The following is a 19,218-nucleotide window of genomic DNA, read 5'->3' on the forward strand; positions in this document are numbered from 1 at the left end:
TGAACCCAGGAGGCAGAGCTGGCAGTGAGCCGAGATCGCGCCACTGCACTCCAGCCTGGGCGACAGAGCAAGACTCCGTCTGAAAAAAAAAAAAATAAATAAAAAATAAAATAAAATAAAATAAAATAAAATAAAATAAATAAATGGATGCAGATGGTTGTGGAGAAGCTCTCTTGACAGGATCCGCAAGTTTGCCGCTGACGCAGTGAAGCTGGAGTGGATGCTGACAGAACAAATGTTCAATGCACAGAATGGAAAGTAGTGCAGCCCTGAGGCTGGACTCCAGTTCTGCACTGCCGGCCAGCTGGGGTCTGACTGCACATGGCTTCTGATGAATCTTGTGTTTTTTACAAATTGGAGCAGGGACAGATCATAGATTTCCGATTTTATGTACAATTTTGCCATACATTAAAGCAATCACTTAAAAAAAATGGATGCTTGTCAAAACCCAAAGAATGTATAAGAACCCTAATGTAAGCTATGGACTTTAATTAATAGCAATATATCAGTATTGGCTCATCAATTGAAATAAATGCACCCTACTAATTCAAGATTTTAATAATAAGGGAAATTGGAGTGGGGAATAAGGGTATATGGGAACTCTCTGTGCTTTTCACTCAATTTTTCTGTAAACCTAAAACTGCTAAAAAAGTCTATTAAATAAATTAAAAAGTGGATAAACAAATGAAGAATAAATAAATATAAAAGACAGCTATGAGTGTGTTGAGCCAAGGATTATGATTAATCCAATTCTATGCATCTGAGAGTTATTAAAAACAAATAAGTAAATCAAAGACAAGCAGATTCCCAGAATGGAACCCAGAAATATCTAACATTATGAAATAAAAGTAAGATCCTATGCTTTGCACTCAGATATCAATTATGTAAACAGAATGTGGAGATTAACAGGGATTCACATAGGAAGAGTTCTAGAAGTTTTCATTGATAATGCAATGATCTTTTGTTGTTGTTTTTATTTTTTAATTTTTATTTTTATTTGAGACAGGGTCTTGCGCTGTTGCCCGGGCTGGAGTGCGGTGGCGTGATTGCAGTTCACTGCAAACTCTGCCTCCCAGGCTCAGGTGATTCTCTCATCTCGGCCTCCCGAGTAGCTGAGACCACAGGTGGGTGCCACCATGCCTGGTTAAGTTTTGTATTTTTTTTGTAGAGATGGGGTCTTACCATGCTGCTCAGGCTGGTCTTGAACCTCTGAGCTCAAGTGATCCACCTGCCTTGGCCTCCCAAAGTGTTGGGATTACAGGTGTGAGCCACTGTGCCTGGCCTGTTGTTTTTAAAGATGACAAAAATATAGTCTCAGGCTGTTTGAATATTATTACTAATTGAGTTTAAAATGGTGTTCTGACAATATTTATTTATTATTATTTTTTGAGATGGAGTTTCACTCTTGTTGCCCAGGCTGGAGTGCAATGGCGTGATCTCAGCTCATTGCAATCTCTACTTCCCAGGTTCAAGCAATTCTCCTGCCTCAGCCTCCCGAGTAGCTGGGATCATAGGTGCCCACCACCATGCCTGGCTAATTTTTTTGTATTTTTAGTAGAGACAGGATTTCACCATGTTGGCTAGGCTAGTCTCAAACTCCTGACCTCAGGTGATCCACCTGCCTCGGCCTCCCAAAGTGCTGGGATTACAGGTGTGAGCCACTGGGCCCAGCTGACAATATTTATTTATTTTTAAAATTTCCCCTTCTTAACAAGACTACACTAAAATGACAGCAAAGAAAATAAAAAGGTACAAACCCACAATAATGAAGAGGCTGAAAGGGAAAGATATCAGTAAATAAGAAATTTCAACAAATTGTAGCAGTTAACCAATATAAAAGACATAAAAGAGATAGAGGGGTAGCCTAGTGTACTGCGGAGGTGGATGCAGCTAAGGAGGAAGGTGGTATGTCTTGCAGAACTGACTGACATGGTTTGGCTCTGTGTCCCCACCCCAATTTCATCTCGAGTTGTAATCCCCGCATGTTGGAGGAGGGGCCTGGGGGGAGGTGATTGAATCGGGGGGTGGTTTCCCCCATCCTGTTCTCATGACAGCGAGGGAGTTCTCATGATATCTGGTTGTTTGATAAGTGTTTGGCAGTTCTCCCTTCACTTTCTCTCTCCCGCCACCATGTAAGACATGCCTTCCTTCCCCTTTGCCTTCCTCCATGACTGTAAGTTTCAGGAGGCCTCCCCAGCCATGAGGAACTGTGAGTCAATTAAATCCCTTTTCTTCATAAATTACCCAGTCTCAGGTAGTATCTTTACAGCAGTGTGGAAATGGACTAATATACCAATAGTCACAGGACTGAAGGTGAGGATAAGACTTGGGCAGAGAGTTAGGGATTCAATGAAGGTCCTGTTGCATCTGAATGCCCAGAAACTAGGTATCTACCACACAGGAACACCATTTGAAGACTCTCCTCCAAATAAATTGGATAGTCCCAGAAAAAAGACCTTTGTAAAAAGCCCTCTGGGGTCTCCCAGCATCATGACCTGTTTCCTACCCCAAATCCTGAATCTGCCTACTAGTAAGCCTCACCCTATTCAGACAGAGCTCCCAATCTATTGTCTCATTCTGAAATATGAACTGACAGCTCATCAGCATACATTTGAGAAAAGTCTGCATAAAGCAAAGGTCAGAAATAACCCTAGAGGAAACAGAACTCATTCAGGAGACAGAAGAGAACTCTAAAATACTTAATGTCTTCAGAGAGATTCAAAGTCATGCTTGCTTTGGCAGCACATATACTAAAATTGGAGATTCAAAGCCATCTTTGAATAGATGCTTTGAAAAAGGAACAGACTGGCTGGGCCCGGTGGCTCACGCCTGTAATCCCAGCACTTTGGAAGGCTGAGGCGGGCGGATCATGAGGTCAGGAGTTCGAGACCAGCCTGATCAACATGGTGAAACCCTGTCTCTAAAAAAAAAAAAAAAAAAAAAAAAATTAGCTGGGCATGGTGGCACTCGCCTGTAATCCCAGCTACTCAGGAGGCTGAGGCAGGAGAATTGCTTGAACCCGGGAGAGGCGAGGTTGCAGTGAACAGAGATCACGCCACTGCACTCCAGCCTGGGCAACAGAGAGAGATTCTGTCTCAAAAAAACCCAAAAAAACAAACAAAAAAAAACCCCAAAAAACAAAAACAAAAGAAAAAGGAACAGACTGGCCAGGTATGGTGGCTCACACTATCCCCAGCACTATGGGAGGCCAAGGTGTGTGGATCACCTGAGGTCAGGAGTTTGAGGCCAGCCTGGCAAACACGGTGAAACGCCATCTCTACTAAAAATACAAAAATTAGCCTGGTGTGGTGGTGCGTGCCTGTAATCCCAGCTACTCAGGAGGCTGAGGCAGGAGAATCGCTTGAACCTAAGAGGCGGAGGTTGCCGTGAGCCGAGATTGCACCACTGGACTTCAGCATAGACGACAGAGCAAGACTCCGTTTCAGGGAAAAAAAAAAAAAAGATAGAAAAAAGAACAAACTGGCCGGGCGCGGTGGCTCACGCCTGTAATCCCAGCACTTTGGGAGGCCAAGGCGGGCGGATCACAAGGTCAGGAGATCGAGACCACGGTGAAACCCCGTCTCTACTAAAAATACAAAAAATTAGCCGGGCGCGGTTGTGGGCGCCTGTAGTCCCAGCTACTCGGGAGGCTGAGGCAGGAGAATGGCGTGAACCCGGGAGGCGGAGCTTGCAGTGAGCCGAGATCGCGCCACTGCACTCCAGCCTGGGCGACAGAGCGAGACTCCGTTTCAGAAAAAAAAAAAAAAAGATAGAAAAAAGAACAAACTAAACAAGAATGGCAACCAAAAGAAAGTATCCTTGAAAAGTAAAAAGTATGACTGCTAAAATAGAAAAGTAAAATCATCTTTTAATGAAAATCAAATATTCCAGAAATTAAAATGAGACAAAACAATGGAAATAGCAGTGGAAAGATAAGAGATATAAAGAGTTCAATAACAAACTAATAGGCATTCAGGGATAGAACAGAGGAACTTATCAAATAAATAATATAAAAGAATTTCCAGGCCGGGCGCGGTGGCTCAAGCCTGTAATCCCAGCACTTTGGGAGGCCGAGACGGGCGGATCACGAGGTCAGGAGATCGAGACCATCCTGGCTAACACGGTGAAACCCCGTCTCTACTAAAAAATACAAAAATCTAGCTGGGTGAGGTGGCGGGCGCCTGTAGTCCCAGCTACTCGGGAGGCTGAGGCAGGAGAACGGCGGGAACCCGGGAGGCGGAACTTGCAGTGAGCTGAGATCCGGCCACTGCACTCCAGCCTGGGCGACAGAGCGAGACTCCGTCTCAAAAAAAAAAAAAAAAAGAATTTCCTGGACATAAATCTATAGTTGGAAAGGGCCTACCAAGTGTCCAGAAGAATGAATGAAATGAGGCTCACATCTAGAAACATCATTAAGACTTCAGAAAACCTATGATAAAGAGAAACCCCTAAAAGCTTCTGGAGAGAAAAAAATAATCCAGATTACTTACTGTGTTAGGATTAGTTTCAGTTGCAAGAGACAGACTTCCTCAAATATCAATGGCTTAAGTAAGGCAAATGTTTACGTAATAATAAGGCAAATAAGGTAAAAGTCTTCCTCTTTCTCACATGCAGTAAACACAGGCAGTTCAGGCTGGTATAACATCTCCATGACCACCAGAAACCTGGCTGCTTCTTTCTTGAGTTTCCACCATCCCCAAAATGCTGCTTTCACCTATGGTCCAAGATGGCTGCTTGGGCACCTGCCAACATGTTTATATTCCAGGTAGCAAGGAGGAGATAGCAGGGGAGAAAGGCATGACCCTCCCTGCTTTAAGAATGCATCCCAGAAGCTGTATACACCACTTTCATTGACATCCTACTGGTCAGATCTTGGTTATCTGCATATCTTCTGGTCACACTTAGATGCAGGGAAGGCAGGCACATGCAGTCTTTATTTTGAGTGACATATGCACGGTTAAAATTCAGGATTCTAATAGTGAAGAAGAAAAACATTAGATATTAGGGGATGATCAGAAGTCTCTGTGTCACATTTACAAAGGAAAATAGTCAGAATGGATTTTTTTTGGAGGCAGAGTCTCACTCTGTCACCCAGGCTGGAGTGCAGTGGCGAGATCAAACTCACTGCAGCCTTGACCTCCCAGGCTCAAGCAATCCTCCTGTTCCAGCCTCCCAAGTAGCTGGGACCACAGGTGTGCACCATTATGACTGGCTAATTTACAAAAAAAAATTTTTTTTGTAAAGATGGAGTCTCCCTATGTTTCCCAGGCTGGTCTCGAACTCCTGGGCTCAAGAGATTCTCCTGCCTTGGCCTCCCAAAGTGCTGAGATTACAGACGTGGGCCACTGCATTTGGCCCCTCCTTGATTTAAATGTGTGTATCTTGGTCCAGCAGCCTTTGTTGGGTGTGCTGGTTGTTTTCCTATAGTCTCCCAGCTCTAAGCTCACCCTTGTGTATTATGGTCTGTTTTGACCAAAACTCAGCAAACCACCATTTCCCAGGTATCCTTGCCAGTTGGCTTTCTGTTAGATTCTTCCACTGGGAGGAACTGGCAGATGATCTTGAGGTAAGAGGAGAAACAGGACTTCCCTTCAGCAACAAGGGACAGCGATGGCTTCAGCCTCTGGCTTCTTTTGGCTGTCTCAGCACCAGCCATATCCAGTCCCCTCAGAAGTTTCAGTGCCATCTGGCCACACCTCTAAGCGGTGTGAAGACCATTTCCCCAGAGGTCACATCCCCAGCTACTCAGATGTCCACACACCAGCCGTGTGATGACCCTTTAAGGTCTGTAGCAGCCATCCAGGGCCTCCCCTCCAAGCACTTAGGTTCTGGTAGCCACGCCTCTTCCATTTTATTCCCCTGATTTGGCACTTACTATTATCTGACTACTTCAGTCCCAGGAGTGGCAGCTGCTTTTTGCAGTTACTAATATCAGGGTGATATTGATATCCCCGTTTTGTTTTTGCAAACTCCCAATATCTGTGTAACACCAGTTCCCTACATTAAATCACCTGTGTCTGAGATTCCTTAGTTTCTGTTTTCCTGGACCTGATACAGTGGGAAAGCCACCTCTTTAGCTCCCTTTCTCGGAATTATTTTGTCCAGTTGAAAGATTTACTGGATGCTATACTCTTTTTTTTTTTTTTTTTTTTTTTTTTTTTTTGAGATGGAGTCTCGCTCTGTCGCCCAGGCTGGAGTGCGGCGATCTCAGCTGGCAAGTGCGCCTCCCGGGTTCACGCCATTTCTCCTCTCAGCTCACGGCAAGCTGCGCCTCCGGGTTCACGCCAGGATGGTCTCGATCTCCTGCTCTCAGCCTCCTGAGTAGCTGGGACTACAGGCTGAGCCACCGTGCCCGCCCACCTCGCCCGGCTATGCATTTAGAGTTTTTTGTATTTTTTAGTAGAGACATGGGGGTTTCACCGTGTTAGCCAGGATGGTCTCGATCTCCTGACCTCATGATCCGCCCGATTCTCGGCCTCCCAAAGTGCTGGGATTACAGGCTTGGTCCAGTGTCTGGCCACACTTAGAGGTTTTAACAAGAGGGTGACGGCAATACTTCTGCTTCTGCTTAGGCTTTTTTACTCAAAAATCCCTTCATGTTCATCTGCTACAGATTGAGATTGAGAAGTAATCCTATAAATCCTGATTTCTGGATTCTTTCTGTTTCATTTCATTCTTGCTGGTAAACTGGCCAATTATTTTCTGAGGCTAATAATTTTTGGAGTACCTTGCCAAATATAGCCAACAGCAACCAATACACACTACTAATGTTCTGTTGCTAGCCCCCTTTTTTTTTTTTTTTTGAGGTGGACTCTCCCTCTGCCATCTAGGCTGGAGTGCAGTGGCATAATCTTGGCTCACTGCAACCTCCGCCTTTGAGCTCAAGCGATTCTCCCACCTCAGCCCTCGAGTAGCTGGGGCTATAGGTGTGCACCACCATGCTTGGCTAATTTTCATATTTTTAGTAGAGACAGCGTTTAACCATGTTGGCCAGGTTGGTCTTGAACTCCTGACCTCCAATGATCCGCCTGCCTCGGCCTCCCAAAGTGTTGGAATTACAGGCGTGAGCCACCATGCCTGGCCATATTTCAGGTTTGGTTACAGTGCCACTCCACTTCTGGTACCAATTTCCACATCAGTTGGGAGAAGCTAGGTTATGAAGAGTTAACAAACACCCCCATAATCTCAATGGTTTACCACCAACGAAGGTGGTAATGAATGAGGGTATTTGTGAACAGCACTGATGATCACCATACCAGTAAACTTAGAAAGCAACCAGGCCAGATTGATTAGGAGGATGGAGGGCTCTGAGAAGATAAAAAGGGGATCCGTTAGACCATCTGACATGATAGAGCACAGAGAAGTGCAAGTGTCCAGACCTAATGAATGAGAATAACTTAAGGAAAACAGTACAAGAGAAAAGAAAGTGGAAACTCTGGGAAAAACAAACTGCTCTATAAGAAAGGAAGGGAAATGATAGTACCTAATTTGTCTCTGAAGTAAATTAGTTATTTATCAGCTATTCTCATAGCTGATAATAATGTAAATGCTGCCAGGTGCGGTGGCTCGCGCCTGTAATCCTAGCACTTTGGGAGGCTGAGGCAGGCAGATCACTTGAGGCCAGGAGCTCGAGACCAGCCTGGCCAACATGGTAAAACCCCATCTCTACTAAAAGTACAAAAATTAGCTGGATGTCGTGGCACACACTTGTAATCCCAGCTACTCGGGAGGCTGAGGCAGGAGAATCACTTGAACTCAGGAGGTGACGGTTGCAATGACCTGAGATTAAACCACTGCACTCCAGCTCTGTGCAACACAGCAAGACTCTGTCTAGAAAAACAAAAAACAAAAAACAAAAAACAAAAAAAAAACTAGCCGGGCATGGTGGCGCACACCTGTAGCTACTCGGGAGGCTGAGACAAGAGAATTGCTTGAATCCAGGAGGTGGAGGGTGTAGTGAGCCAGGATCATGCCATTGCACTCCAGCCTGGGCGACAGAGCTACACTCTGCCTCAAAAAAAAAAAAAAAATAAAATAAAAAATAAAAATAAAATAAAAGTAACATACATTTTGTTTTGTTTTGTTTTGTTTGAAACAGGGTCTCACTCTGTCATCCGGGGTGCAGTGGTGTGATCATGGCTTACTGCAGCCTCGACCTCCGTGGGTTCAGGTGATCCTCCTACCTCAGCTTTTCAAGTAGCTGGGACTACAGGTGGGTGCCACCACGCCCGGCTATTTTTTTGATTTTTTTGTAGCGACGAGGTTTTGCCATGTTGCTCGGGCTGGTCTCAAACTCGTAGGCTCAAGCGTAGTGAGCTGGTTAGTGGCAGAACTGGATTCAAACACAGGTCTTTTGACTTTCAGTCTAGGTCTCGTCTCGCTTGCTCCACAAGCTACTCAATAAACATTTATTGAGCACATACTTTGGTCGGGATATGGTGCCAGGTGCTAGGGCCAAGATGAATAAGTCCTCTTGTATTGTTCATAGATTGCACACAGTCTAGAGCCTATTTTTTTAAATTGACCCATAAAAATCATATGTGGCCTGGCATGGTGGCTCATGCCTGTAATTCCAGCACTTTGGGAGGCCAAGGCAGGCAGATCATGAGATCAAGACTATCCTGGCCAATATGATGAAACCCTGTGCTAGTAAAAATACAAAAATTAGCTGGGCGTGGTGGCATGTGCCTGTAATCCCAGCTACTCGGGAGGCTGAGGCAGGAGAATCCCTTGAACCAGGGAGTCAGAGGTTGCAGTGAGCCAAGATTGTGCCACTGCACTCCAGCTTGGCAACAGAGCAAGACTCTGTCTCAAAAAAAAAAAAAAATCATATGTATTTATGGTATACTACATGATAGTTTGAAATATATATACATTGTGGAATGGCCAAATAAGCTAATTAACATACATATTACCTCACATATTTATGTATTTGTAGTGAGAACATATGTCATTGGTATTTTGATAGGGGTTGCATTGAATCTGTAGATTGCTTTGAGTAGTATGGACACTTTAATAATATTAATTCTTCTAGTTCATGAACATGGGATATCTTTCAATTTATTTGTGTCTTCTTCAACTTCTTTCATCAATGTTTTTAGAGTTTTCAGTGTACAGCTCTTTCACCTCATTGGTTAAATTTATTCTTAAAATAAAATAATACAGTTAGAAATAATGCATGGGTCAAGAAGTCATAAGAGAGATAAGAAATTATTTCAACCTGAGTGAAAATACAATGTTGGCCAGATGCAGTGGCTCACACCTGTAATCCCAGCATTTTGGAAGGCTGAGGTAGGCAGACTACTTGAGCTCAGGAGTTAGAGACCAGCCTGGGCAACATGGCAAGACCCCGTATCTATAAAAAATGCAAAAATTACCTGGGCCTAGTAGCATACATCTGAAGTCCCAACTACTCAGGAGGCTGAGGTGGATCACTTGAACCTGGGAGGTGGAGGTTGCAGTGAGACAAGACTGCACCACCGCACTCCAGCCTGGAAACAGAGCCAATATGGTCTAAAAAAAAAAAAAAAAAAAAAAAAAAAGGAGAAGAAGAAGAAGAAAAAAGTTAATTCAGCTAAGGCAGTGTTTGAGGAAATTACATAGCATTAAACACTTAAATTAGAAAAAAGGAAAGGTCTCTTATAAATTACCTAAGCTTCCATCTTTACAAAACCAGAAAGTGGCAGAATAGAGGATATAATAAAGATAAATGTAGAAATTAATAAACATAAGACAAAAAGGCAATAGGAAAAATCAATGAAACAAAAATTGGGTACTTTGAGAAGACTAATGAAATTGAGCAACTGGCTGATTAGGAAAAAGAAAGAAGACATAAATTATCAATCTCTGAAATGATAGATTTCTACAGATTGATGGACATTAACTAGGTAATAAGGAAATACTGTGAGTAACTTTATGCCAATAAATTTGAAATTTTTGATGAAGTCGAGAAAGATACAAAGCACCAAAGCTCATTAAAGAATAGGTAACTTATATAGCTCTATATCTATTAAATAAATTGAACATGTAGTATAAAAATTTCCCATGAAGCTGGGCGTGGTGGCTCATGCCTGTAATCCCAGCACTTTGAGAGGCCGAGGAGGGCAGATCGTGAGGTCAGGAGATTGAGACCATACTGGCCAACATAGTGAAATTTATTTTTAGATTTCATAGTCTCTACTAAAAATACAAAAATTAGCTGGGCGTGGAGGCTCGTGCCTGTAATCCCAGCTACTTGGGAGGCTGAAGCAGGAGAATCGCTTGAACCCGGGAGGCGGAGGTTGCAGTAAGCCAAGATCATGACACTGCACTCCAGCCTGGTGAAAAAGCGAGACTCCGTCTCAAAAAACAAACAAACAAACAAACAAACAAAAGTTTCCCACGAAGCTTACTTCACATAATGATGACTTTGCTGGTGAATTTTATCAAACATTTAAGGAATAAATAATAACAATTCACAAACTCATTTGGGAAACTGAAAAGAAGGTAACACTTTCCAACTCATTCTATGAGGTTAGCATCACCCCAATACCACAACCAGATAAAATTATTACAAAGAAAAAAATCTGCAGAACAATATCCATAATTAAATAGATGCAAAAAATTTTAACAAATCAACACCACTAATATATAAAAAGTAAGATACATCATTATACAATGCATAATCCCAAGAGTGAAAGATTAGTTTAGTATTTGAAAATTATTCAGTGTAATTTACCATGTTAATTTACTAAAAAGGAGAAACCACATGATCATCTCAATAAATACAGGAAAGCATTTGGTGAAATCCAATATCTATTCATGACAAAAACTTGCAGCAAACTAGGAATAGAAGGAAGGGAACCTCTGAAACCTGATAAAGTGCATCTACAAAAAAATCTCTCTCTAATGTTATGCTTAATTATGAAAGAGTGAGTGCCCTTCTCCCTTAGATCAGAAACAATGCAAGGATGTCCTGCTTTTCCCACTTCTGTTCAACGTCATGCTAGAGTGTGTAATCATACTATGGAACTGTGATAATGAAATCCAGAATAAAGAAGATGCTATCCAGAATAAAGAAGGGAGTTAATCTCTACACAATAAATAAATTTCTAAATTGGGAGAAATCTAAAAATAAATAAATGAATAAAAATAAAGGCATACAGAGTGGAAATGAAGAGGTAAAACTGTGTTTGCAGACAACATGGTCATCTATAAAGAAAATTCCTCGCCCGGCTAGTTTTTTGTATTTTTAGTAGAACGGGGTTTCACCGTATTACAAGTCTACTGCTAAAAGTATGTGAGTTTAGTAAGTTTCAAGACACATACTCAACATACAAAAATCAATTGTATTTCTACATGCTGATAACCTTCTGCTTGAAATGGAAATGTTAAAAGTACATTTATGATAGTATTAATATGGGAAATACTTAGTGACAAATTTGCCAGAAGATACGCAAGACCTGGATCATTAAATTCTCTCTTCCCCCTGCCATCATGTCTAAGTCAGAGTCTCCTAAAGAGCCCAAACAGCTGCAGAAACTCCTCACTGGAGGGTTGAGCTTTGAAACAACTGATGAGAGCCTGAGGAGCCACTTTGAGCAATGGGGAATGCTCATGGACCATGTGGTCATGAGAGATCCAAACACCAAGTGCGCCAGTGGCTTTGGGTTTGTCACATATGCCACTGTGGAGGAGGTGGGTGCAGCCACAAATGCAAGGCCACACAAGGTGGATGGAAGAGTTGTGGAAACAAAGAGAGCTGTCTCAAGAGAAGATTCTCAAAGACCATGTGCCCACTTAACTGTGAAAAAGATGTTTGTTGGTGACATTAAAGAAGACACTGAAGAACATCACCTAATAGATTATTTTGAACAGTTTGGAAAAATAGAAGTGATTGAAATCATGATTGACCGAGGCATTGGCAAGAAAAGGAGCTTTGCCTTTATAACTTTTGACAACCATGACGGCGTGGATAAGACTGTCGTTCAGAAATACCATATTGTGAATGGCCACAACTGTGAAGTTAAGAAAGCCTTGTCAAAGCAAGAGATGGCTAGTGCGTCCTCCAGCCAAAGAGGTTGAAGAGGTTCTGGAAACTTTGGTGGTGGTTGTGAAGGTGGTTTTGGTGTGAATGACAACTTTGGTCGTGGAGGAAACTTTAGTGGTCATGGTGGCTTTGGTGGCAGCCAGGGTGGTGGTGGATATGGTGGCAGTGGGGATGGCTATAATGGATTTGGTAATGATGGAAGCAATTTTGGAAGTGGTGGAAGCTATAGTGATTTTGGCAATTACAACAATCATTCTTCGGATTTTGGACCCAAGAAGGGAGAAAACTTTGGAGGCAGAAGCTCTGGCCCCTACGGTGGTGGAGGCCAATACTTTGCCTAACCACAAAACCAAGGTGGCTATGACAGTTCCAGTAGCAACAGTAGCTATGCCAGTGGCAGAAGATTTTAATTACTGACAGGAAAGAAAGCTTAGCAGGAGAGGAGAGCCAGAGAAGGGACAGAGAAGCTACGGGTTACAACAGATTTGTGAACTCAGCCTAGCAGGGCCTAGCTGCTACAAAGAAGACATGGTTTAGACCATACTTATGTGTATGGGTGAAAAACTTGAGGACTGTATTTGTCACTAATTGTGTTAACAGGTTATTTTAGTTCCTGTTCTGTGGAAGGTGTAAAGCATTCCAACAAAGGGTTTTAATGCAGATTTTTTTTTGCACCCTTGCTGTTGATTGCTAAATGTAATGGTCTGATAATGATGCTGAATAAATGCATCTTAAAAAAAAAAGATATGCAAGACCTGTAGCTTGAAATCACAATACACTGCTGAGAGAAATTAAAGAAAATCTAAATAGATAGAGAGATATACCATGTTCATGAATCAAAATTATTAATCTCAGTTCTCTCCAAATTAACCTATAGATTCAACATAATCCCAACCAAAATCCAAGCAGGCTTTTAAAAAAGAAATGGATGAGCTGATTCTAAAATTTAAGTAAAATGCAAAGGACTCAGAATAGTCAAAACAACTTTGAAAAAGAAAAACCAACTTGGAGGACCTACACTACTTGATTTCAAGATGATAGAGTAATCAAGGAAATGTAGTATTGGCTTAAACATAGACATATAGGGCCAGGTGACGTGGCTTACTCCTATAATCCCAACAGTTTGGGAGGCCGTGGCAGGTGGATCACCTGAGGTCGGGAGTTTGAGAGCGGTCTGGCCAACATAGCGAAACCCTGTCACTACTAAAAATACAAAAAAATTAGCCAGGCATGGTGGTGCACACCTGAAGTCCCAGCTACGTGGGAGGCTAAGGCACCAAGATTGCTTGAACCCAGGAGGCAGAGATTGCAGTGAGCTGAGATTGCACCACTGCATGCCAGCCTGGGCGACAGAGCAAGACTCCATCTCAAAACAAAACAGTAGACATGTAGATTAACACAACCAAAATACAGAGTCCAAAAACAGACCCAAGCAATTGAGTCTATTACTCAAGACTTGAGCTCTGTGCTTAAGCAGTCCTTGTGCCTCAGTCTCCTGAGTAGCTGGGACTACATGCCACTATTAGGCACTTATTTAAGACAAATAAAAGTACACGTCTGCTGGGCGCAGTGGCTCATGCCTGTAATCCCAGCACTTTGGGAGGCCAAGGCAGGCAGATCACCTGGGGTCAGGAGTTCGAGACCAGTCTGACCAACATGGAGAAACCCCATCTCTACTAAAAATACAAGATTAGCCAGGCGTGGTGGTGCATACCTGTAATCCCAGCTATTTGGGAGGCTGAGGTGGGAGAAGCACTTGAACCTGGGAGGCGGAGTTTGCAGTGAGCCAAGATCATGCCATAGCACCCCAGCCTGGGCCACAAGAGTGAAACTCCATCTCAAAAAAAAAAAAAAAAAAAAAAAAAAAAAAAAAAAAAAAGCGCACGCCTACACACAGATTTGAACACAAATGCTCATACCAGCTTTATTTGTATGCTAGCCAGTAACTAGAAAAAACCAAAAATCCATTATCAATCGGCGAATGGATAAGCAAATTGTTATATTCATACCATGGCATTCTGCTCAGCAATAATAAATGAGAACAAATTATTGATATATGCAACAAAACATATGAATTACTAAATAATTATGCTGAGTGAACAAAGGCAGACAAAAATAATACATACTGTATGCTTCCATTTATATAGAATTCTAGAAAATGAAAACTAATCTAGGGAGAGAAGGCAGATTGTTATTTGCTTGGGGATGTGGGGAAGTGGGCAGTGTAGGGCCATGAGGAAACTTTGGCAGTGATGAATATGTTCATTACCTTGACATGGTGACGAATGAGATGATGGAGATATATACATATATATACACACACACACGTATATATATGTAATTTATATGCATATGTATATATTATATAAGTATATCAAAACTCAAATTGCACACTTTAAATATGTGCAGTTAATTAACTATATCTCAATAAAGCTATTAAAAACAAAACAGGCTGGGAGTGGTGGTTCATGCCTGTAATCCCAGCACTTTGGGAGGCTGAGGTGGATGGATTACGAGGGCAGGAGATCGAGAGGCCGAGGTGAGTGGATCACGAGGACAGGAGATCAAGACCATCCTGGCCATCATGGTGAAACCCCGTCTCTACTAAAAATACAAAAATTAGCTGAGCATGATGGTGAGCACCTGTAGTCTCAGCTTCTCAGGAGGCTGAGGCAGGAGAATTGCTTGAACCCGGGAGGCGGAGGTTGCAGTGAGTCGAGAAAGAAAAGGAAAGCGATTGGCTAAATAAATGGAAATAAATCCACATAAAGAAATACTGTGTAGCAATAAAAATCATGGAAAGGCTCAGCATAATGGTTCACGCCCATAATCCCAGCACTTTAGGAGGCTGAAGAGGAAGGATCACTTGAGACCAGGAGTTCAAGTCCAGCCCGGACAGATGGGTAGATCCCATCTCTACGATTGAAAAAAAAAAAAAAAGAAAGAAAATCATGAAAAGATAAAAGCAGATTACAAAACAGTATACCCAATATGGTTAATCTGAGTATTCTCAGGATTCACCACTTGATGAGAGTGGCACATTAAAATTAAATCATGGTTTATGCAGACCAGATTCATCTTGCCAGTGTGGGAATTCCCCTTCTCAGCACAGTCCACCTGCCCCATATGTTTCTGGGTGTTCCCACATGTGCCTCACTTGCACTTGGAAAGTGATCTAAGATGTCCTTTTGTAACAGAACGAGCCACAGACAAAACTCCTTAGGCACCGGATTAAAGAAGGAAGGGGTTTTTATTCGGCCCGGAGTGTAGGCACTTTGTTGTTGCTGACACCTGGGGCCTCTGCTGAGTTGAGACTCCAACACTGATGAGGACAGCTGAGCAAGAGATGGCTGGAGTGGCCATCCAGGGTGCTGCCAAAGCCCTGCGCACGGGGTGTTCATCATTCTGCCATGACACTGAACCCTTACCGTGCTCTCAGAAGATGGTGGAAGCAAGTGACAAAGGCAAGGCCCCCGTTTTGGTTACACTGAGAGGCCCTCCACAGGAGGACTGCTTGGGCCCCAGGTGGCCAAGCTCAGAACGGCTGCTCTCTTTGTACATAAATTGCCCTTTTCTCCCCAGAGTTGCCAGGGCAGGATGAATTCAGGTGCCAGCCTCTGTGGGTGCCTGGAATGCCTAGCCCCCTCTGAATCCCTGGTTCTGGTGTGTGGAATGCACTGTACTTGCCAAGTGTCTCCTCCTCCGGGGATTCACTTCCTTCTTAGAAGGGATCACCACTGTGTTTTGTCAGGACCCTTCTAAGTTTGCCAGCTGAGCCTAGATCCCAAACATGACAATGATGGACGTTTTTCTTTTTCTTTTTTCTCTTTTTGAAACAGTTTTGCTCTTGTTGCCCAGGCTGGAGTGCAGTGGCGCGATCTCAGCTCACTGCAAGCTCTGCCTCTCTGGTTCAAGCAATTCTCCTGCCTCAGCCTCCCCAGTAGCTGGGATTACAGGCGCCTGCCACCACACCCGGCTAATTTTTTGTATGGTTAGTAGAGATGGGGTTTCACCATGGTTGCCAGGCTGGTCTCGAACTCTTGACCTCCGGTGATCCACCTGCCTCGGTCCCCCAAAATGCTGTGATTACAGGCGTGAGCCACCGCGCCCGGCCTGATGGACGTTTTTCTGCGCGGCTCTTTTGAGACGGTGATCACACATTGTAGATTTCATATCATCTCTTACATAACAATACATACACGGGGGAGGGAGGGGTACCACCGTCTCTTACCAACCGCGTTTGCGTCTGCCAGCTCTAGTCTAGCTTCTCTCTGAGGAAAGACATGGGCGGTATGCATTTGTTTTGTGCTGTGCAAAACTATCCACTTTTTTCCCCCCTTTCTATCAACACCCACGAGGGCAAGGACGGTGCATCCTGCTCAGAACGTCATCCCAGGACACAGTGCAGGGTCTGGCCCATAGTAGGTGCTCAGTCAAGGTGTGAACGAATAGCAAATATCCCTTTGGAAGGCTGAGTGGCCGGCTCCGCATTGCAGAAGGCGGCTCAGGGGCGCTCCGCCCGGACCTTGCCTGGTGCGGCCGCCCGCGTTTCCGCCTGTGCCCAGCGCCCGGGGATTGACGCCTTGCGGGTGGGGAGCCTGGCGCCGGCGGGGCCCGGGCCTGTGTGATGTGCAGGCTGGGCAGCCCCGGGTGCCGCAGCCGCGCCGGGGAGGGGCCGGGAGGGGCAGAGCCGTCCAGGAACTCTGCAGCGCCGCCGCCTCCGCGCCTCCCTTCAGCCTGTCCGCAGCTTCCTGCCTCCGGCTGTGCTCTGGGACGTCGCACCGGGCTTGTTTCTGAGCCCCTCCCCGCGGACTCGCTCCCCCGACGCCCCCAGCGGGCTCCCTCGGCCTCTGCCCTGCACGCCGCCGGGGCGGAGCCTCCCATCCTTTGGGTAAGAGCCGCTTCCCTGCCCACCGCCGGGGAAGGGCCACGTTTCTTGGGCTCCTCCTCCGCTCCAGCACGCTGCCTGGGGAGATCAACCTGTAACCTGGCGCTGGCCTCCAGACAGACAGGTGCTGCCTTGCACGGTCTTGCTGTCAGGCTGGGGCATGAAGCACCCTGGGATTTACGCTGGGATGGGTCTCTCACTAGGGTTGGGGCGGGCTGGGGTCACCCGGCACGACGCGCTGCAGAGGCTAGCTCCGGAGAGGACCTTGGGGCGCAAGACTCAGAGGCCAGAGGGTGCAGCCTCTGCTGACTCATCTGGGGACGGGACGGCTGGGAGGAGTGCTAGCCCCCGTTGTGAGCAATTCGAGAGCCAGTGCCAAATCTGGGAAGTCACTCTGGATCCAGAAGGCCAACTGGGCCAGCGAGGGGATTCCAGTCCCCAAAGGAGGAGGTGGTGAGAGACGGAGAGGGAGGGCATATCTGAGGCCCCTAGGCAGGATGAGTTCAGGGCTGGGCCCCACAGCCTGCTCATCCATCCTGAATCTGGCCTCCCGGACTTGGCGTTCCCGCCCTCCATCCCCACCAGGCTGTATCTTCTTTCCCCCTCCCCTGGCTTCTCACTGCTCTCCTTGCCCCAGCTTCTCCATAAAGAAACGGGGCTGTGAGGAGCGCCAGGCTTTGAAGCCAGGTCACCTCCACTTCCTCTAGTGCTGGTATCACTAACCCCTTCCTCTATCCTTCCTTCCTTTGTCCCCCTCCCCCACATTTATCCCACAACTTCCTTTATTCTGTCATGCCATGCCTAAGGGGCCCCTAGGAGGGGGCCAGGGGCAACTGGGAGTTTTTAGTTTGGAGAACAGGAGGGAATGAGAACGTTGTTGCGTCCACACATTCACTTGAGCATGCATTTACACATGCATTTACTTCTTTTCACTCACACATACATTCCTTCATTCTTTTGCAGTTACTCATTCATTCATTTTCTGGACACTTACTGAGCCTCTACTATGTTCAAGGCCCTGAGTGTTCAGGCGGAGGGGCCAGGATACTCTGATGGGTCAGTCCCATCCCTGATGCTGGCTAGCTCAAGGTCAAAAAGGGGGAATTACCACAAATCAGTCCAGTTTAAGAGAAAATCCTCCGAGAAAGGGCTGTGAAGTGTGTGTGTGTTGTGTGTGTGTGTCTGTGTGTGTGCACAGGCGTTGGGGCACATAGCGGGAGAATGTAATTCCACTTGGGAGGGGCCAAGAAGGCTTCCTGTAGGCAGTGGCATTTGAGCTGGCCTTGATGGTGGGCAGGGTTTAGATGTAGACTTATTAAATGGGCATCGGGGTGGAGGGAACAGAAGAAACAAAGGACACTCCAGGGGTGTGAGGGAGCAGTGGGCACTTCTATTAATGGCATTAGGGGATCAGAAGAAAGAAGTCTGGACAGGGAGGCCAGGGCTGAGTGGAGGACAGGAGAGAGGAGCAGCCTTGTTCTGAGCAGCCCAGAGCCACAGTCATGGCAAGACCCTTCTGGCCCTTGTGTGTGTGTGGAGCTGTAGGTTCTGGTAGGAGCTGCAGGAGTTCGGCTAGGACAGTACTGTAAGTGGAAGTTGGTGTAGATGGTGTCAGAGGTCCCTCCTCCCCAGAGAGTCTGTGGTCCTGTCTGGGAAGGCCAAAGACCCAGGAGAGGGAATTCCTGGGAGTTTGGTTATTTATTCACTCATTCATTTCCTCTTTTGCCCTTAAACCCACTCATTCATTCATTTATTCTTCACTTAGTCACTAAACCCTTCCTCTGGGCAGGCCTTGTGCTGGAGACTCAGATGACTCAGAAGAGGTCCCTGCTCATGTGAGCTCCCAGTCTGGTGGGAGAGACAGACCCGTGCCTGACAGCGACAACCTAGAATCACTGTGGAATATAAGTGGAGATAATTTCATTGTGTTTTGTCACTGAGTGGGGAGGCAGAGTTAAGACATGGACCAGAAGAATTAATGCAGATGTTTGGCCTCCAGCCAGAAAGGCCTGATCCGTGGGGCCAGGTGAAGAAGGTTGTAGTCTGGGAAAAGGAGTGTTTGAAAGAGAAAATCCTCTGGGTTCACAGGTGTGAAGAGGCAGGCTTTCTCTGGATGTGAGACTCCCCAGAGGCCCACTCAGGGACTGGGCCTTTGGGCTGAGGGCACCACAAGCTCCCCTCACACTAGAGATGAGCCTGCGGGATTTGGGAGCCCCTAGAGAATTTTTTGGCTGGTCAGCATAAGCTGTAAGCAGGTTGAGGAGGGTGGTGGTAAATTTGTGGGCTTTGGACTTAGGTCAGG

The 19,218-nt window shown here is 45.3% G+C and overlaps 1 pseudogene; it reads left to right on the forward strand.

The window, feature by feature from the left end:
* The first annotated feature begins 11,475 nt into the window (after positions 1–11,475).
* LOC126962424 (heterogeneous nuclear ribonucleoprotein A1-like) lies at positions 11,476–12,438 on the forward strand (annotated as a pseudogene).
* Positions 12,439–19,218: the final 6,780 nt, after the last annotated feature.

The sequence above is a fragment of the Macaca thibetana genome, chromosome 1 (genome assembly GCF_024542745.1).
Source record: "Macaca thibetana thibetana isolate TM-01 chromosome 1, ASM2454274v1, whole genome shotgun sequence".
NCBI lineage: Eukaryota > Metazoa > Chordata > Mammalia > Primates > Cercopithecidae > Macaca > Macaca thibetana.